General features: G+C 38.1%; 1 pseudogene; it reads left to right on the top strand.

The window, feature by feature from the left end:
• The window catches only part of LOC120106129, a 68,425-nt pseudogene extending 47,414 nt beyond the window's left edge, over positions 1–21,011 (top strand).
• Positions 21,012–22,470: the final 1,459 nt, after the last annotated feature.

Here is a 22,470-nt window from a genome sequence, read left to right as displayed (position 1 = left end):
CAGAGAGCATTTTTGGGACTCTGAGATTCGAGTCGACTCCCGCATTGCACGAGTCGACTCCGAGACTCCGCGACCATCAACAGACAGAAAACCAAGTTACTGCCTCTGAGATTCGAGTCGACTCCCAGACAGCTTGAGTCGACTCCAAGGCAGCGCTACACCAAGATGGCAGAAGGCTGTGTTTCGCAAACTGAGAGCCGAGTCGACTCCAAGGAAGTTCGAGTCGACTCCAAGACTGGACGAGCCAAAAGATAGAGGATCGGGAGTTCGGGCTCTGAGATTCGAGTCGACTCCCAGGACAGTCGAGTCGACTCGAGAGGACAAAATTCAAAATTGGATCCACGGACTTCAGTCGATGAGCCGACTCCGAAATTGCCAGGTCAGCTCGAGAAGTTGGCGAGTCGACTCCAGGTTAAGCCGAGTCGACTCCCAGTCAAGGCATGCACTTTAATTCAAATTTGGAACAGTGGCCGAGTCGTCTCCAGTAAAGCACGAGCCGACTCCTGCAACAGGCGAGTCGACTCCTGATCGCGCGAGTCGACTCCGATCCCAACGGTAATATTGTCAGGAAGTGCAGACTGTGTCCAACGGCTCTATTTTTGTCTCTAACGGCTATATTCTTGTTTCCACGCCATCTAAAGCTATAAAAACAAGAAGAGAGCTAGGGGAGAAGGCATGGAAGTGGGAGAGATCATCTAGGAAAGAGATCTCAAAGAGATTACAAAGGAAATCTCCCACAAGCACAAAAGGGCCATCCAAAACGAAATAGAGAGAAGAAGAGCATCCAAGTGAATCCGAAAGCTTCCTCTCCATCCGTGTGCTGCCTCGGGGATCCTCTACTTCATGCCAAATCAGAGGAGGATCAAGTAAAGAAGAAGCCGAGCTCCTCCATCTTCAAAACTCGTTTGAGGGCTTCTCTTTACTCTATTTGTTTATATTGTCATATCTGCTTGTTTAAGAAGCTTTGATTTGTTTTTATTCTTTGTTTTAATATCTTGTAACTTGATTCAATCAAGGAATTGAATCAAGGGGTTAAAGGTTTGTTGGTGAGCCAAAGGGAAAACCAACGGTGTAAGGTTTGTTGGTGAGCCAAAGGGAAAACCAACGGGATTAAGGTTTGTTGGTGAGCCAAAGGGAAAACCAACGGGGTTTAGGTTTGTTGGTGAGCCGAGGGTAAAACCAACGTGTAAGGGTTTGATTGTGAGCCCGAGAAAACAATCGGGGTTGGTTCTAGTCGGTGAGCCTGGGAAAACCGACCGAGTTCGTTGTGCGCTCGTAAAACAACAAGTTGGGTTGTGAGCTTGTAAAACAACCGGCTGTAATCGGTTGGATTATAGTGAAATTCCCAAGAGGTCTTGGGGAGTGGATGTAGGTGCTGGGGTGCACCGAACCACTATATGTCCTTTGTGTTTGTAATGCCTCTAGTTATTGTCTAACTAACACACTTACTTACTTAGATAAATTGCTTGCTTAATTCTTATCCGCACATCCTTTAGTTGCAAGCATATTTAATCAAGTCGAAGTCTATACATCAAACCCTTGCTAAGTTTAACTTTCACTGTGCATCTATACAACTTAGCATAGTTAATCATAAAGTTTTAGAAGTAGCATAAAAGTTTTAAAAGACCCAATTCACCCCCCCTCTTGGGTTGTATCTACTGGGCAACAAGTGGTATCAGAGCAGGTGCTCAAATATTATTTGTAGTCTTAACCGACTAGAGCCAAAGATCATGACAACTCAAATAGATAGTTTTCTAGGAGAAGGACAATCAATTGATACACCTCCACTGTTTAATGGTATAAACTACCCACATTGGAAAATACGCATGCGCATTTTCATTCAATCACAAAACTATTATCTATGGAAAATCATAATAAATGACCTTCACACACTCTCTCATATTAATGAGAAGGACTTAGCACAATTAAATGCTAATGCTATGAACATATTATATTGTGCTATTCAAGAAACAAAGTTTAATGAAATTTCTGCATGCTTTTCTGCTAAGGAGATCTGGGATACTTTAGAAAATATTTATGATAAATCTCAGATTAGCTCTCATATGCTTCAATTATATACTAACAATGAGACTGCAGAAAAGGGTGATGAATCTCCCTCAGTCGAGTCGACTCCAAGTAGCTCAGAGTCGACTCCCAAGTTAGTCGAGTCGACTCCAATAAGGTCCGAGTCGACTCCGAGGCAAATCAGCTTCCTAAAGACAAAGAAGAAGAGGAAGCAAGAAGAAAGGAAGAAAGAGGTAAAGCGCAAGAAAGCCTTGACCAAGAGAAAGTCAGACAAGGAATTGAAAGTTAGGAGCAACAATGAACTACAAGAGGTAACTAACTTATGTCTTATGGTACAAGAAGATAAAGTAGAATCTGAATCTAATCTTACACCAAATGACTTTCATGAAAAATATTCTTATGATGAACTTTTAAATGCTTTTCATGATTTGTATAGTGAATGTAGAAAATTAGCTAGGAAAAATAAAAATCTTAAAAAGCTAAATTTGGAAATTTCAAAAGAAAGAAATTCTATTACTGAAATACAAGACAAACTAAATTCTGAAAATAAAAGTTTAAGGTCATTTTCAGAAGAATTGATTCAGAAAAATCATAGCTTAATTAAAGAAAATCAAAACTTAAGTAAAGAAATTAATCAATTAAAATCTTTTATTAACAAATTCACCGTAAGTTCAGAACGATTAAAAATGATGTTTGAAAGCCAATATGTTGCTTGTGATAAATCAAAACTTGGCTTGATTCCTTTACTTAACAATAAATCTCTAGAGAAAAAGGTTATCAATTCATCAAGCAAACCATTAAATAAGATAAGTTATTTCAAAAATGAAAAGGATGGGAATAACAACTTTACCTATCGTTCTAGTATAATTAAATCAAATGGTAAAGTTATTACTATTAAACAGATATGGGTTCCAAAAGGAACCATATGTCCTAACTCTCAAGGACTCAAGCAAGCTTGGGTACCCAAAATGAGAAAATGAGGATGTACACATAGGTGTACCAAGATACCCATGGAACAAAAGAAACTTAAAATATACTTATGAAAAGTTATTAACAAAAATCAGTAATCCTTGCATCTCATCATTATTTTTGCTTAGTATTTGATATGAATTGCTAGTAGTGATCAATTTTGTGATATAGAAAATACTTTTGGAAATATGATCAAATCACTTCATAGTATACTTTACTCACTATTGGATAAGTTGCAAAATGATTAATTTATTAAGAATAATTCTATGAATTCTCTATATGCTTGATTGAGAGTTTTTATCCATGGCATTATTGTTTATTGATCATAGATATGATAATGTCTACTTGGTATGTTTTTAAATATATGCACTATGAATACCAAGATTAAAGAAACCATCTTTAGCATACAAAATCAACTCATGCTAGTATATACTTAATCTCAAAAGACCTTGCCATTGGCTTACTTAAATTATCTTCTTAAAGGTCAAAGTTTTGCTATGCATGCTAACTAAGGAAACAACCAAAAATCATTTCTAAATCTAAAGATGTTGTTTCCATCTCTAAGTTTTCAAAAGCTTACATTGGATTTGTTCTTGGAAAATAAACTTGAAAATATTTTCTGTATTTGCTGAATCTTGTAAAAGTGTTTCAAATGATAAAGGTTTCCTAACTGTGAAGATAAAGAGTATCATGGCACAGTGTTGAAAACCAAAATCCTGATAAAGTTTATGCAGAAATTAACTATTTCAGCACCAAGGACATCTTAAGTAAAATAGGGATAATAGAATTCTTGAAGAAATGAAAAAGACAATTGTGTATGATAGTCATCTACTTAAATAATTTTTAAAAAGCTATCATCACTGCTTGTCATACATATGATTTCTATTAGATCTATTTTAGATGAAAACTCCTTTTGATCTTCTGAAAAATGGAAAATGAACCATTGCATATCTTTCATATTTTTCAGTCGTACATGTTATGCTTGATATGTTCTTATGAAAAATAATGCCAAATCTGATAGAGATATGTCTATCCTTGGATATCATTCATCAAGCAATGCATATAGAATATTCAATGAAAAGATTTTAGTTGCAAAAATATCAAGTCGTCTTATTCTCTATGAGACTAATGATTTACTGTCAAGATACTAAGATCAAATTATATATGGTTAATCTTTTACATATAACAATCTGAAAACTTGTTAATAATTATAACAAAATTGAGTTTTTCAGAAATGCACTTAATGAAGAAAAATTGATAACTACTAAAAGACTGAATCAAGAAAAGATGAAATAGATCTTGATTCTTGCATGATTAAAAGTAAAGATCACCACTATCATTTGCTTGACTCATGAGCTTTATATTCTGTCAAATGAATGTGTAGAATTCACTCCTATGTGGTTATTTCATTAAAAAGTAGATCTATGTTAAATAACCACCATATTTAAAAATTACACATTACATATATGATAAAGCAATATGTGATTTAAAACAAGCATCAAAAGCTTGATATATAAAAGCTTAGGTAACCTTGTTGATAGAAAGTAATAGTGATAAATCTATGCATCAAAAAGAAGAATCTATGATATCTTGCTTGCTCATAGCACACATTGATGGCATCATTTTTGTTCTACCAATGAAAATTTATATGAATAGTTATATTGCAAGGTGAGTTTGAAATATGATGAATGAATTAACATCTTCTCTCAAACTCCAAATTAAGACAAACAGGAAAGGGGATCTTCATTGACCAACGTTAGTCCACAAGAAAACTCTTATAGAAGATTGGCGTGAAGAAGGTATATCTATGACCCCATCTTGTAGAAATTGTAAAGGATGAGCAAAGTAGATCTATTGTTTAAAGCTGTATTGAAGCATGATAGAATAATTATTTTATCATACAGCTAGTAGACCAGATTGTATGCTCATTATGTGACCTTGTGCAAGACTTCAATCTAACTTTAATTAATCATATTTTATTGATAACAAATACGTCATAATCTGAATTTTGATAGAAACAAACGTTTAAGATAAGTTGATTAAAACTTAGTTAACACATCTTATTGATAATTATCTTAAGCAAATAGAATCTAAACTAAATTGATTTGACCTTGATAAATCTGTCTATTGCCTCACATGCTTGTCCTTGAACTATCTTGGTTAATGAATCTATCTCTTTAGTTCAAGTGATATGTGCTTGCTTATATTTAGGCAATCTCTTGAATAAAGTGACTCAACATGCAACTATTGTCATATCTCATATTGAGTCATCTAATTAAAAAATATATATATGTTGGATGAATGCTTTGTATCTTAAAGAAACTAATGACCTTCCTTCAAGAAAGAAAAATGAGAAATTTCAACTTGAAGGATATCTTCATGTAAGATACACGAAACATTCACATGCAAACAAGAGAGAGGATCTTCTTCAGCCAAAAGTTCACACATAAGAAATCTAGTTTGGCTTGAAGAACATATAATGAATAGGTAATTTTAGATACCTTTCTCACAAATTAATTGAGCAAAGTCAATAACTTAAATCCTATTATGGCATGATTAAATTCTTTAATTATTAATTTTTGATATCATGTCTATATGTGTATTGACTGACTTATACTTTTAGAAATTGTTTCATGGTTTGCTCAATCTAAAATATTTCTATGGCTGTATCATAACCATGAAATACACAAGTATATGATTAAAACTCTGATTTAGAATGACTTGTGAGAAGCTACGAATTCTTGGGCATAATGAAAATAGTGTTTGCATGATATACCTCTATACGATACATTTCATTATTTCTTTATTCTGCTCTTTCATGTAGATTACTTGAGAATAACAAAAAGAGAGAGAGATAAAGAAAAGAAAATGGACATTGTTCAAGAGATGAAAAATCTGAGCAAAGGCAAGTACTTCAATCTTAAGGAAAAGCAAAACAAGCATAATATATTCGGCACATTTGGAAGGGATAAAATCTATAATTAATTACACTCAAACAGGGAGAGTTTGAAGTAAACATTTTAACCTTTCTATATTGCTCATCATAGGGATGGTGCCAATGGGGAGGCTAGTGGTAGTACCCGGCACTATTTGACCCAACTATTCGGTGTAGGGCATATTAGGGACGGCACAAGAGGGAGGCTAGTGGTAGTACCTCGTGCCCCTTCCAACTCCACCGGATAGGGAGCAAATACAGTATAGAGCATAAGAAAGTAAAAATGAAAGACAAAGTAAATGAAAATATATAAGAAGAATCAATTCAATTTCTTTGTCACTTGGAAACATACCTTAAGGATGAAATCAATGCAAGATTATATTTAAATAGGGGGAGTTTATTTGAAAAGAATTGATTTTGATCCTTGACATGCTTGTTCTTAATGCATGACTTAACACATAATATATGTTGCATGTGGAATGATGTTTTGAATTATGGGTTCTCAATATTTTGTAATGCTCCATGCTTAGATAATTTAATTGAATGTTTGAAATACTGCATAAATTTTTGGGTATTATTGAAAAGAAATTTCAGATTTGTCGTTCACAATCATCTTTAAAATCTGAAAGTTAATTAAATTTGTAAAAAGGAGAAGAGAAAGATATCTCTATTTAGGCAGAATGAATTAATCTTGATCTATCTTTCTACTTGCCTAACTTTGATACATAATACTTATTAAAATATCCTCCATTGTGTATCGAAACTCAATATTAAATATAAAGATTCTGAAAGTGCTCTAATGTTATTGAAATATGTGTTTTCAATCTTAGTGATTTAAGATGAGCTTCAATGTGAAAGATACATATCTCGAATCATGATTTAAAAGCCTCTATTGAAAATCTTTATAAAATTCAGAATCTGATTTTTAAACTCAATATGATTCCTATATAAAAACTACAGTTTAAGAAAAATAGAATAATTCTGATGCCTTGATTGTTTGACCCGATACGCATCTGAAACATATCATCTCTTATCCTTACAGTGTACCAATATTGGTCCAAATGATGTGTCTTTCGATGATCTTGATTGCAAACAAAAATTTCTAAATATATAATTTTATTTTGATATTAAAAAGGGATTTATTGTGTTTCATGTATACATTGCTGAAAAACTGTGATTAAGTAATTGAGTTCTATAAATCTATATACCTCAATGATCATCTATATGTTTTTCTCTCCTACATTCTTCAAGACTTCCATCAGAATATATATAGAGTGAATGATCTTAAAGCTAGAAATATTTCAGCTCACTCAAATGATTCTAAGAGAAAGAAAATGTAAATGCTTTTGAAAAAAACTGAGCTTAAAATGAATCATTTTCTGTTTAATATTTCTATACATTTTCTCTAAGATTAAGAGAAAGCATAACTTGTTCTTGAAGGATTAGAAAGAGTAATTGCCACAAATTTTGAATAATACTAGATTACTCTACATTCTCGATATCATAGAATTTCAGTCTTATTCACGTTTATCATTAAAATCTGAAATTCAACAATAGAAAAGAATGATTAAAGAAGAATGCATCTTTTGAGGGGGAGCTTCAGATATTCAGTATCTTTTTTATGGATTGTTTTTAATGAACCTCCTTATATTGCACGACTTGCTTTAATTATATAATGAGTTTATACCTTGAGATGAGTTCTATAAAGGCTGTCTTATCTCAAACCTTGAGTCTTATGAAAATGAGCTGAAACTTATAGAAAATATATTTTTGAGATTGACAATTTTATTGAACATTATCTTCAAATTCTAAACTCTTAAATGGAATGATCAATAGAGGGGGAGAAAGAAAATTTCAGAAGGAGAGGTCTCACGGAACTTAATCGCGTATATCTATAACTAAAGGAGAGAGGAAGAATACAAAATGAAAAATGATCCTAATACTCTCCAATATGTATCATCTGAAATTTAATCTGAAAATCTTTATGATACACCTTGAGGCGTGTTATTTGGTTAGTATATCTTATGCATAAATCATGAACCAAATTGCAAGTTGAGCTTAAAGAACCTCTAACTTAATGAAAAAGGGGGAGAATAACGTGTAAAATTTTCTTGAGCATCTTTTAGAAAACCTATTTTGATATTCACTAATGAGTCCTAATTGACTTGATCTTTAGAACTTAAATTGTGTGCCAATTCATATTTTTATGTATCAAATTGTGCTTACTTTCTAAAGAAATAAAAGAAAGTCTTTAAAAGAGCTCTAAGATGTATCAAAAATTGCATGATTTCATATTTTGGTATTTGTGCTCCAATGCTCTTATTATCATAGAAGAACTTTGAAGTCATTGAAGAATTAATGATCCAACATGATGATATGTCTTTCACATATATAAGTTTTGATCTTTTACTCTGAAACTTAATTAAATTGCTCTCAAAATACTTAATAGATTGGGCAAAAGGTCTTAAATGAACAAGCTTTCATACTTATTGAAGAGGTTAGATTTCCACTCATGTCTTGAATTAACCTAAGGAAGATTCCACCTACACTTGATTAGAAAACTATCTGTGGTATCAAATTAGAAAACCTCTTGAATTCACACTCGATGTGTTCTGCTCTGATCTTTGTGCTTAATGTTTCACTATCTTTTTGATGTTGTCAAAAAGGGAGAGAAATATCTAAGTATATGCTATATATACTCATAATGCTTTATTACTTTGAATTGAATACAAATCAGCTTAAAATTTAAATATGTTAATTGTGTTAAGCTGATTAAATCTAAAGCATTATCATGAAGTATGTTTTTACATATATATGTTTTCTACTTCATGCAACTTAGCTATGTATTACTTCTAGAAATCAATATCTTTTATATTGCATATACTCCAAGTTTTGTCATCATCAAAAAGGGGGAGATTGATGACCCAAAGATTGATTCATAGATTGATTTTGATGATCACAAAATCTTGAAGTATAGATACTAATGTTTATGTTGCAAGGAGAAAGATATTTATTTTGCAAGGAACATAGCAAGTTGGGAGAACACAAGAAGGCCTCCAAAGCTCTCAAGTTGGAAGAAAGCTACAATTTATTGGCCCAAGCTTAAAGTTCAAAGGATTCAAATTGGAGGAGTAAAATCAAAGGAAAAAATTCAAAAGAATAGTCTTCGAGTCGACTCCTGAGGAATTCGAGTCGACTCCAATGTTTACCGAGTCGACTCCGGGAAAGTATGAGTCGACTCCTAGGAGTCACAGGCAGAAAAGTCAGAGAGCAGTTTTCGGGTCTGAGATTCGAGTCGACTCCAGTGGAACGCGAGTCGACTCCGATGGTTGGTAGGTCGACTCCAAAGAAAGCAAGAGTCGACTCTCAGCGGAACACAAGGAAAAAGTCAGAGAGCATTTTTCGGACTCTGAGATTCGAGTCGACTCCCGCATTGCACTAGTCGACTCCGAGACTCCGCGACCATCAACCGACAGAAAACCAAGTTACTGCCTCTGAGATTCGAGTCGACTCCCAGACAGCTCGAGTCGACTCCAAGGCAGCGCTACACCAAGATGGCAGAAGGCTGTGTTTCGCAAACTGAGAGCCGAGTCGACTCCAAGGAAGTTCGAGTCGACTCCAAGACTGGACGAGCTAAAAGACAGAGGATCGGAAGTTCGGGCTCTGAGATTCGAGTCGACTCCCAGGACAGTCGAGTCGACTCGAGAGGACAAAATTCAAAATTGGATCCACGGACTTCAGTGGATGAGCCGACTCCGAAATTGCCAGGTCAGCTCGAGAAGTTGGCGAGTCGACTCCAGGTTAAGCCGAGTCGACTCCCAGTCAAGGCATGCACTTTAATTCAAATTTGGAACAGTGGCCGAGTCGTCTCCAGTAAAGCACGAGCCGACTCCTGCAACAGGCGAGTCGACTCCTGATCGCGCGAGTCGACTCCGATCCCAACGGTAATATTGTCAGGAAGTGCAAACTGTGTCCAACGGCTCTATTTTTGTCTCTAACGGCTATATTCTTGTTTCCACGCCATCTAAAGCTATAAAAACAAGAAGAGAGCTAGGGGAGAAGGCATGGAAGTGGGAGAGATCATCTAGGAAAGAGATCTCAAAGAGATTACAAAGGAAATCTCCCACAAGCACAAAAGGGCCATCCAAAACGAAATAGAGAGAAGAAGAGCATCCAAGTGAATCCGAAAGCTTCCTCTCCATCCGTGTGCTGCCTCGGGGATCCTCTACTTCATGCCAAATCAGAGGAGGATCAAGTAAAGAAGAAGCCGAGCTCCTCCATCTTCAAAACTCGTTTGAGGGCTTCTCTTTACTCTATTTGTTTATATTGTCATATCTGCTTGTTTAAGAAGCTTTGATTTGTTTTTATTCTTTGTTTTAATATCTTGTAACTTGATTCAATCAAGGGATTGAATCAAGGGGTTAAAGGTTTGTTGGTGAGCCAAAGGGAAAACCAACGGTGTAAGGTTTGTTGGTGAGCCAAAGGGAAAACCAACGGGATTAAGGTTTGTTGGTGAGCCAAAGGGAAAACCAACGGGGTTTAGGTTTGTTGGTGAGCCGAGGGTAAAACCAACGTGTAAGGGTTTGATTGTGAGCCCGGAAAAACAATCGGGGTTGGTTCTAGTCGGTGAGCCTGGGAAAACCGACCGAGTTCGTTGTGCGCTCGTAAAACAACAAGTTGGGTTGTGAGCTTGTAAAACAACCGGCTGTAATCGGTAGGATTATAGTGAAATTCCCAAGAGGTCTTGGGGAGTGGATGTAGGTGCTGGGGTGCACCGAACCACTATATGTCCTTTGTGTTTGTAATGCCTCTAGTTATTGTCTAACTAATACACTTACTTACTTAGATAAATTGCTTGCTTAATTCTTATCCGCACATCCTTTAGTTGCAAGCATATTTAATCAAGTCGAAGTCTATACATCAAACCCTTGCTAAGTTTAACTTTCACTGTGCATCTATACAACTTAGCATAGTTAATCATAAAGTTTTAGAAGTAGCATAAAAGTTTTAAAAGACCCAATTCACCCCCCCTCTTGGGTTGTATCTACTGGGCAACAAGTACCAAGGCTCTGATACCACTTATTGCCTAACTATGTTGCCTAAGAAAAGGGAGAATTGGGCTTTTCAAGCTTTTCAAAAACTTTAAGTATAATGCAGCAGAATAAAACATGATGAATGTGTGTAAGTTGCATCAGTAATTAACGAAAATAAATATGCAAGAAATCTGTCACGCCTCGAACCCAGCACCTGGGTCCAGCACGCGATCGGCCGCATGAGCCCTAGAGCAGTGCCCTAAAGATCATGCAAGGCCTATGATTAACAAAATTCCAATAAATCCACAATTAATTTAGTAATTCAAATAGACAAATCCAACATGTCCAAATAAACAAATTAATTCAATTACAAGATCTTCAAATGTTCATAAATAAAAGATAACCTACTTCTAACTATCTAGCAGTCTGACTCCATATCCATCCACTTCTCGTCCCACCCGATGGACTCTATAAATCCAGTGCCTCTAAAAAAGAAAGTAAGAATAGTATGAGCTTTTCCAGCCCAGTAAGAATCCCAACAGCCACACACAGTAATAATAATAAAATAAATCAAGCATCAAATAAATGCTATTTCATCATTCAAAAAGCTCAACAAACAACAAGTGTATATATCAGTACATATACATAAATTCTTTTTACGCATTATGAGATCCACTTTCGTATTACTCTGATTCCCAAGTTTCAAAATTTTTCACTTCTGGCTTTGGGCTAACCAAGATCATGACCCAGTCCAAGACTGCACAAATCCCATGCATAAGCTCGTGGCAACTATCCCACGCGTAAGCCCGTGGAGGCTATCCTACGCATAAGCTCGTAGAGGCTATCCCACGCGTAAGCCCGTGGAAGCTATCCCAAGCATTAGCTCGTGGCAGCTATCCTACGCATAAGCTCGTAGAGGCTATCTCATGACTAGGTTAGTCCAACCCATTTTACATGTCAAGTTTCGCATGTTTAATTTAATTTCAATCACATCGCATATTTTCATATATTCTCAAAATATGATAATTCTTCCCAATTTAATTAATTCAATATTTTCATAATAAACAAAATGCACACCTCATAGTGTCATACAAGCTCAAAAATTAATAGCAACATACTGATAAAATATATCCAACGATAAATCCAATATATGCATAAATAAAAGTGCTCAGATGTAAGGATTCTTACTGAAATTGTAGACTGACACAAACACAGATCCGAATCACAACCTACGAGCTGGGGTGCTGAGTCCCCTGATCAAAATCTCCTGGCACCGCTGACTCCTCCCCTACAACATCAGTTATAAATCACAAACTAAATCATTTAATATTTAAATATTCTAAACTATAATTCACATCTATTATGGGGTCCATCACCAGATCCCCAAACATCTCAATCCTTCCAGATCTATGGCAGTCGGGTGGCCCGACCCCCACCCTTGTACCACTGGCCTGTGTCATCACCAGCCGGGGCCGCTCCATGCCGGCGACGATGGTCGGTCTCGATGAAAAGACCCAAAAGGAAGGGATGACTCCTCTTTCTCTTCATTATTGGGAATACATCTCCCTCCCTCAAATCTTTTTGATCCAAGGGCAACAGCCATGGTGGTTGTGCCCTCTCCTTCCCCAACCCGACAACAACTCGGCCACCATTGGCCGAACCATCATCGGCCACCACTCCGGCGATGATGGCCGGCCAAGAGAGGGAGGGATGAAAAAAAAAGTCGACAGAGGTCGGAAGGCCCTCTGCCTTCTTCTTCTTCCCTAAGACAAAGAACCCCCCCCCCTTCTTCCACCATCATTGACAGAGGGCCACCGTGATAGTGGCTCGGCTCCCCCCCACCCAACGGCAGCCACGGTGGCCCACGACCGCCGCCGTCGCCACCGATGGCCAACCAACGAGGGGAAGAGGAGGAGAGGATGGGGTCCCGAGGAAGAAGACCTCGGATCCACCCTCCCTCATCACCAACCAAAACCAAAAATCCCTCCCAACCTTCACATAGCCCCGATTCAACCTCCAAGGCCATGGATCCCGGCCAATTCCGGCAGCCGGCGGCAGCAAAAATCGGAAGAGAGAGGCCAAAACAGGGGTACCCTATTTCGGGCTCTTTTCCGACGATTCACCGGCCAAAAACTTCACCCACGCCGCCCCAAATTCAGGAAATAAAACACAAAGGAAGGAACCATGCTTACCTCGGTCCGGTGGGGGTGCTCCGGCGGCCTTTTCGACGACAAAATTGGAGAGGAAGCCTTGAGAAAACCCTTGGATCCCAAGCTGTGGAGGGTCTTCACTGAAGGAAAGAGGAAGGCTTCCCCCCGCGGCCAGCCGGATCTTGGAACCCTCTCCAGCGCTCGGTCTCCTCTGGCGATCTCCTCTAACGCCGCCGCCCCCACCACCCCTCAAATGGCCTCCTCCCATGATCGTGCCTAGGGCACGATCGTAATAGGTGGATGGGCCCGGTCTTTTCGGGCCGGCCTGTCCACCTTTTCTTTTTTTTTCTTGAGTTTTTACATTTGGTGTGAGGCCCAATAGTCCCACATCGGAAAGACTTGTTCTAAAGCCTGGGCATATGAGGCAGGTGTCTCCTAATCCTGCAGACGCGTTTTGGGTGGAAAACAAAATCGAGGAGGGGTGAAGGACGCTTGCGTGAAGCCCCGAAACCGGACAATATCTGGCAGGAGAACCCCATTTCTCCCCTCATGTGGCCCCTACGTGGGCACTGGGTGCCTCACGTGCCCCGCGCAGGCGGGTGAAAGAGTAGATGCCCTACAAGCCAATCGCAATATGTATTGTGAAGAATTTTCTTTTGATTTTTCAAATCATGTACATGACATTTAATACAAATAAAGGCATTGTGTTTCATCATATGCTGTTGATTATATTTATGATGAACCCCTTAGATTAAGGCAATGATTTTGAGGCTATGATGAGATCATACTAGTGAGATCTAAAATTCTAAAATTCTAATCTTAAATATTCCCAGTCATTGGTACACTGAGTCGGGGATCAATGTTTACCAGAAAGACTGGCACATCTTATGTATGCTCGATGCAAAGGGTGATTGATCTCACAATCACTTGCGTGGAGACACTAATACAAAGATGTGGGTGCTCATTAGAGAAATGAGTTCACTGAATTGACCTACAAAAAGAAATCTTATGAAGTCTTACTTACATGTCAAAAGATGACTCTCTTAGTGGGAGTTGTGCAACTAATCCTTTGACCTGAGATCACCATAGTATCTTGTGCACATAAATCCATATTGGTTTCCACTTGTGGAGTGATTGATTATAACCCTATTTGATTTTGATGAGCACAAAGCCATTGAGTATATTTTATGTTATACTAATGAATTCAATCCAGCATATCAGGCAAAATTTGTAAGAATCCTCTTTTGAGTGCAAGTGGAAATCAGCTTAAGTCAAGGGCTGAACCTCGAGTCGACTCCGGAGGATTTTGAGTCGACTCCAAGTGTTTCAGATGTTTTGGCACAGGCTCGAGTCGACTCCGGCACACTGCGAGTCGACTCCGACTGAGAACAGACAGCAGGACAGAAAGATGAATCTCAGACCCTATCACCGAGTCGACTCCTGAAGAATTCGAGTCGACTCTGATGCTTGCCGAGTCGACCTCCGATAGTTCCGAGTCGACTCCAAGGAGTAATAGACAGAAAGACAGAGAAGTTGTTTTTGGACTCTGAGAGCCGAGTCGACTCCAGAAGAACTCGAGTCGACTCCAACGGTTGGCGAGTCGGCTCCAAAAAGCAAGAGTCGACTCTCAGAGGAAATGCAAGACTAAAAGTCAGAGAGCCAACTTCGGTGTCTGAGAGCCGAGTCGACTCCAGCAATGTCCGAGTCGACTCCGAGGCAGTTCAACTCCAAAGACAGCAGACCAGTTTTTCATGCTCTGAGAGCCGAGTCGACTCCAGTAAAGTCCGAGTCGACTCCGAGGCAGTTCAACTCCAAAGACAGAAGACCAGTTTTCAGGCTCTGAGAGCCGAGTCGACTCCAAGAGAATCTGAGTCGACTCGAGGAAGTAAACCTGAAAGAAAGATCTTTGGATTCCTGAAAACGAGTCGTCTCCAGAAGGCAGAGTCATCTCCGGATATTGGCGAGTCGACTCCAAGTTTGGCCGAGTCGACTCCAGAACGGGACAGCACTTTAATTCAAATCCTGAACAGTGGACGAGTCATCTCCAGTAAAGCATGAGTCGACTCCAGCAACAGCCGAGTCGACTCCAGATCGAGCGAGTCGACTCCGATCCCAATGGACACTGTGTCAGGAGTTGCAGATTGTGCAGAACGGCCCTAAAAGTGAGTCTAACGGCTAGTTTTCTATGGGGATTGCTTAAATAGCCAGATTGAACAGTAATAGACACCAAGGGAGAGACTCCATTCAAAGCAAAAGAGATTTCCACCTACCAAAGCTTCTAAAGAGTAACTACAAGAGAAAGAAGGAAGAAGTGCATTGAAGTCCATCCTCCAAACGTCTCCCTCGCATTCAAAGCTCCCCTTCTGACAGCAAATCTTCAGCACATTCAAGAGGAGTTGCGGAGTTTGAGAAGCCCATTTCTCCACATCCAAAAATCTGTTTGAGGGCTTCTAACTCTTCTTTGTTCATATTGTTTATATACGCTTTTCAAGAAGCTATCTTTGTACTCTTTTCAAACTACTTTTCTTACTTGATTCAATCAGGGGATTGAATCAAGGGTGTTAAGGTTGGTTGGTGAGCCGAGGGTAAAACCAACGTGTAAGGGTTCGATTGTGATCCCGAAAAAACAATCGAGTGGTTATAGTCGGTGAGCCTGTGAAAACCGACCGAGTTTGTTGTGATCTCGTAAAACAACAAGTTGGGTTGTGAGCTTGTAAAGCAACCGGCTGTAATCCGAGGGATTATAGTGAACTCCCAAGTGAAGCTTGGAGAGTGGACGTAGGAGCAAGGGTTAGCTCCGAACCACTATAAAATCTCTTGTGTTTGTGATTGTTTCATTGTCTCTTCCATTCCCTTCATTCACTGCATATAGTAAACTAATTAATCCACTTGCAATAAGTTTTAATTAGTTACTCACAAAGTTTTTTAATTGCAATAATTACTTAAAACCCAATTCACCCTCCCTCTTGGGTTGTCTTTTTGGCAACAAGTGGTATCAGAGCGGAAACTCTTCTATCAAAAGAGTAAAAGATCAAAATGACAATCCCATTTGGATCTTCTCATATTGAGGGGCAATCCACCTATAGACCTCCATTCTTTAATGGAACCGACTACTCCTATTGGAAGGCTAGGATGAGGATATTTATCCAAGCTCAAGACTATGAGATTTGGAGCACCATAGTTAATAGACCATATATCCCATCAATTTTTGTAGAGGGTGTTAGTATACCCAAACTTGAAAAAGATTGGGATGACAATGATATTAGGAAGGCACAATTAAATGCCAAAGCAATGAATGTGCTTTATTGTGCCTTAGACCGTAATGAATTCAATAGAGTCTCAACTTGCAATTCTACAAAAGAGATATGGGATAGGCTTGAAGTGACCCACGAGGGCACGAATCAAGTAAAAGAATCTAAAATAAACATACTAGTTCATAAATATGAACTATTTAAGATGGAATCTAATGAAACTATCACTTGCATGTTTACTAGATTTACTGATATTGTCAATGGCCTAAAAAGCCTTGGCAAAAATTATACTAACAGTGACCTTGTCAGGAAGATTCTTCGATGTTTGCCAAGATCATGGGAGGCCAAGATAATGGCAATCCAAGAAGCCAAGGACTTGAACAAGCTTCCACTTGAGGAGCTTCTTGGATCCCTAATGACGCACGAGCTCACAATGAAACAACACAGCGAAGAAGAATCCTCTCATAAGAAAAAGGTAATAGCTCTCAAATCTACTTCTTCTAACAAGGATTTATCTTGCAGTAGCAGCAGTGAAGAAGAAGATAATGAGGGAGATGATGATGAGGCTCTTCTCGTGCAAAAGTTCAGAAAATTCATCAACCGAAAGAAGTCCTTTCATCAGAGGAGAGGTCCCTCAAGTTTCTACTACAAGGATAAAGGTAAGAAAAGGAAAAATGAAGGAATCAGATGCTATGAATGCAAGAAGCCGGGACATTTCAGAGTTGACTGTCCCTTGCTCAAGAAGGCCAGCAAATATAAGAAAAAGAAAGTCCTCGTCTCCACCTTAACGGATTCCGATTCATCATCATCATCATCGGATGAGGAACAAGAGGAAAAGGCCAACTTCTGTTTTATGGCGAACGAAAATGAGGTAACATCTGAAATGCATTTAGATTTTACCTTTGATGAATTGTATGATGCGTTTAATGAATTAATGGATGAATATAAGACAATAAATCTTAAGAATAAAGAGCTAAAACCAACCAATCAATCTCACTTCCATAAATATGATAAATTAATTAAGGATAAGGATTTTATCATTAAAGAAAATTTAGAACTTAAAACAAGCAAGCAAATGTTAATTCAAAAAACTAATACCTTAATTAAAGATAACGAAAAACTAACCAAGGAAATTTCAGAACTTAAAAACGATAAACAAACTATAAGAGATAATCTCACAAAAGACTTAAACATACTAAAAACAGAAAAACAAAAGTTAGCACAAGAACTTGAAAAATACAAATCTTTTGTAGAAAAGTTTACATATAGTTCTGAAAAATTGGAAATGATACTTAATAATCAACGAACTGTGTTTAATAGAGCTGGTTTAGGGTATAAACCTAAGAATAAGCAAAAGCTCCTTAGTAATTTTTTTGTGAAAGCAGGAAAAAGCAAAATTAAGAATATAACCTGTTTTTGCTGTGAAAAAATAGGACATAAAGCTAATGTGTATGACCATAGAAAAGAAAAGGCTAAAAGAAAAATTAAAAAGGTTTGGGTTTCAAAAGGAACCAACATTACTAACCATGAAGGACCCAAGAAAACTTGGGTACCTAAAATTGTATGATTTCCTTGTGTAGGAGTGTTTTGCAGCCAAGGTCGACAAAAACTGTTGGTACTTGAATAGTGGCTGCTCAAGACACATGACGGGTGACAAAGAGCAATTCTTCACCCTTGAGCCTAAAAAGGGAGGTGCAGTGACATTTGGAGACAATAACTATGGTCACATCGTTGGTATAGGTAAAGTACAAATCACCTCCTCAACCTTTGTTGATAATGTACGATTTGTAGATGGTCTTAAGCATAACTTACTTAGCATAAGTCAATTATGCGATAGGGGTTTTGATGTTCTGTTTAAGCCAACCCTATGCATCATAACCAACTCAATTGACAATAGCTTAGTATTCAAAGGAATAAGACGTGGAAATGTGTACGTAGTAGATCTTGAAGATCTTGCCAAAAATAACCCTTGCTTAGTAGCTAGTGATACTAAGGCTAATGATATAAGTTGGCTATGGCACCGTAAGTTAGGTCATGCAAGTATGGATACAATATCAAAACTAGTTAAAAGAGATTCTGTAATAGGTTTGCCAAAACTAAAATTTGAGAAAAATAAAATTTGTGAGGCGTGTCAATATGGCAAACAATCTAGGAGCTCTTTTAAATCTATAAATTGTGTCACTACTATTAGACCCCTTGAACTACTACACATGGATCTATTTGGACCAACTAGAACCACAAGTCTTGGTGGAAACAAGTATGGCCTTGTCATTGTAGATGATTTTTCTAGATACACATGGATCATGTTCTTAGCTCATAAAGATGAAGCATTTTCTGTGTTTAAGAAATTTCATAAGGAAGTTACTAATTCAAGAAATGCTTCAGTTATAGCTATTAGGAGTGATCATGGAACGAAATTTGAAAATCATCTATTTGATGAATTTTGTAGTAAAAAGGGGATAACTCATAATTTCTCTGCACCTAGGACACCACAACAAAATGGAGTTGTAGAAAGAAAGAATAGAACTCTAGAGGAAATGGCTAGAACCATGCTGTATGAAAGTAACCTCCCTAAGTACTTTTGGGGAGAAGCCATTAATACATCATGTCATGTAATAAATAGAGTTTTATTGAGACCCATTATAAAGAAAACACCTTATGAACTTTGGAGAAATAGAAAGCCTAAAGTAAACTATTTTCATGTTTTTGGATGTAGGTGTTTCATTCATAATAACGGCAAAGATAACCTGGGTAAATTTGATTCTAAATCTGATGAAGGTATCTTTTTGGGATATTCTACATCAAGTAAAGCTTATAGAGTCTTTAACAAAAGAACCCTTGTTATTGAAGAGTCTATACATGTTGTTTTTGATGATACTAATGATATCTCATCTAGCAAGAAAGTAGTTCTTGATGATGATGCAGAAATTCTTGAAGAAAAAATTGATGAATGACATTACAAGAAGATGAACCAAAGCAAATTGGAGAAGCATCAACAAGCCAAGAGGTAATTGTTGATCATGGGCTGACTAAGGCTTGGAGGTATGCTCATAGTCATCCTAAGGAATTAATTTTAGATGATCCCTCTCAACCTGTTAGAACTAGAGCATCACTTAGGAACTTAAATAATCATCTAGCATTTGTCTCACACCTTGAACCTAAAAACATAGAAGAAGCTGAAAATGATGTTAATTGGATAAATGCAATGCAAGAAGAGCTAAACCAATTCACTAGAAACAAGGTATGGAACCTAGTTGAACGGCCCACTGAATATTCAATAATAGGAACTAAATGGATATATAAAAATAAACTTGATGAAAATGAAATCGTGATTAGGAACAAGGCTAGACTAGTAGCAAAGGGCTATAATCGAAAAGAAGGTATAGACTTTGATGAAACTTTTGCTCCTGTAGCTAGACTTGAAGCAATTAGATTGTTACTAGCATTTGCATGCTCTAAAGATTTCAAATTGTTTCAAATGGATGTAAAGAGTGCCTTTTTAAATGGGTATATTAATGAGGAGGTGTATGTAGAACAACCTCCTAGTTTTGAAAATCATCAATACCCTAATCATGTGTATAAACTAAACAGAGCACTTTATGGTTTGAAACAAGCTCCTAGAGCATGGTATGAAAGACTTAGCAAATTTCTATTAGACCATGAATTCTCTAGAGAAAATGTTGATACAACGCTGTTTTTAAAGAAGAAAAACAAAGAAATGTTAGTAGTGCAGATTTATGTAGATGATATTATTTTCGGTGCTACTAACAATCACCTCTGCGAAGAGTTTGTTGACTTAATGCAGAGTGAATTTGAAATGAGCATGATGGGAGAGCTGAACTATTTTCTCGGGCTCCAAATCAAATAATCTGAAGAGGGGATCTTCATCAATCAAACTAAATACATCAAGGAGATGCTTATGAAGTTTGATATGGAACGAAACAAGTCAATCAGCACACCCATGAGTTCATCATGCAAACTGGACAAAGATGAATCAGGTAAATCAGTAGATCAAAAGATGTATAGAGGTATGATAGGATCCTTATTATATCTTACTGTAAGTAGACCTGATATCATGTTTAGTGTATGCATGTGTGCTAGATATCAATCTAATCCTAAGGAATCACACTTAATTGCTGTTAAGAGAATCTTTAAATACCTAATAGGAACAAAAACCATAGGGTTATGGTATTCTAAAGATTCGAGCATAAACTTAATAGGGTACACTGATTCAGACTTCGCTGGTTGCAAACTTGATAGAAAAAGCACCAGTGGGTCATGTCAATTCTTAGGAGAAAACTTAATCTCTTGGTTTAGCAAGAAACAAAACTCGGTTGCACTATCTACGGCTGAAGCCGAATATATTGCTGTCGGGAGTTGTTGTGCTCAAATCTTGTGGATTAAACAACAACTTGAAGATTATGGCATTAAACAAGATAAAATTCCCATTAACTGTGATAATACAAGTGCCATCAATCTAACTAAAAATCCAATTCAGCATTCAAGAACTAAACACATTGAGATAAGACATCACTTCATAAGAGATCATGTACTGAGTGATGATGTGACACTTCAATTTGTTTGTACTGATGATCAACTTGCTGATATCTTCACAAAACCTTTGAGTGAAGATCGATTTTGCATACTTAGAAGGGGGTTAGGAGTGATTGATCCATTCTAGTGATACTCTCCTCTAGTTCATTGATGTAGAGGATTAGTTCATGTTGGACATAGGATTTTTTGTCTGTGATCATCGAATTAGTTCTTAAATCCTGGATAAGTCCATGTGGAGTGATTGATTAAAACCCCATTTGATTTTGATGAGCTCAAAGCATTTGAGTATATCTTTTGATTACTAATGAATTCAATTGAGTGTTTCAGTGAAAATCCTGTCTAAGTGTCCCAAGACTTGGTTCATAATTTTTGGATAAGTTAAGGAGTCTGTTTGAACCAATGTCTGAGACTCGAGTCGACTCCCGAGTATCACGAGTCGACTCCAAGCGTATCAAGTTCACTGGCACGAGCTCGAGTCGACTCCAGATAAGTACAAGTCGACTCCGACTGAGAACAGACAGAAGGACAGAAAGCTTCAACTCAGAACCTGTCAGCGAGTCGACTCCCGAAGTGCGCGAGTCGACTCCGATGTTCACCGAGTCGACTCCAAGGAAGTAAGAGTCGACTCCAAGCAGTCACAGGCAGAAAAGTCAGAGAACAGTTTTCGGGTCTGAGATTCGAGTCGACTCCAGTGGAACGCGAGTCGACTCCGATAGGTGGCAAGTCGACTCCAGAGAAAGCAAGAGTCGACTCTCAGCGGTACACAAAGAAAAAGTCAGAGAGCATTTTATGGACTCTGAGACTCGAGTCGACTCCCGCAATACGCGAGTCGACTCCAAGACACCGCGACCCCAAGACAGACAGAAAACCAAGTTACTGCCTCTGAGATTCGAGTCGACTCCCAGACAGCTCGAGTCGACTCCAAGACAGCTTCACGTCAAAAGGCAGAAGACCATCTTTCGGAAACTGAGAGCCGAGTCGACTCCAAGGAAGTTCGAGTCGACTCCAAGACTGGACGAGCCAAAAGACAGAGGATCGGGAGTTCGGGCTCTGAGATTCGAGTTGACTCCCAGGACAGTCGAGTCGACTCGAGTGGACAAAATTCAAAATTGGATCCACGGACTTCAGTGGATGAGCCGACTCCAAAATTGCCAAGTCAGCTCCAGAAGTTGACGAGTCGACTCCAGGTCAAGACGAGTCGACTCCCAGTCGTGAAGGCAACTTTAATTCAAATTTGGAACAGTTGCCGAGTCGACTCCGGAAAAGCTTGAGTCGACTCCCGCTACAGCCGAGTCGACTCCTGATCGCGCGAGTCGACTCCAATCCACCAACGGTCATATTGTCAGGCTGCGCAGAGTGTTCAGAACGGGCAGAAAAAGCACTCTAACGGCTAGTTTCCATGGGGGTTGGCTTAAATAGCCACAGAGGACTGTAGCAAGGTAGAGAACAACCATTCCACTCCAACTAATCAAGCATTCAAGCTCTGCAACGTGCTCTTCAACGAAAAAGAGGAAGATCTGCATTTACTGCTTCCAACTACATCTTCCCAGCAA

The sequence above is a fragment of the Phoenix dactylifera genome, unplaced genomic scaffold, assembly GCF_009389715.1.
Source record: "Phoenix dactylifera cultivar Barhee BC4 unplaced genomic scaffold, palm_55x_up_171113_PBpolish2nd_filt_p 000473F, whole genome shotgun sequence".
Taxonomy (NCBI): domain Eukaryota; kingdom Viridiplantae; phylum Streptophyta; class Magnoliopsida; order Arecales; family Arecaceae; genus Phoenix; species Phoenix dactylifera.
This window is presented reverse-complemented; position numbering and strand designations above follow the sequence as displayed.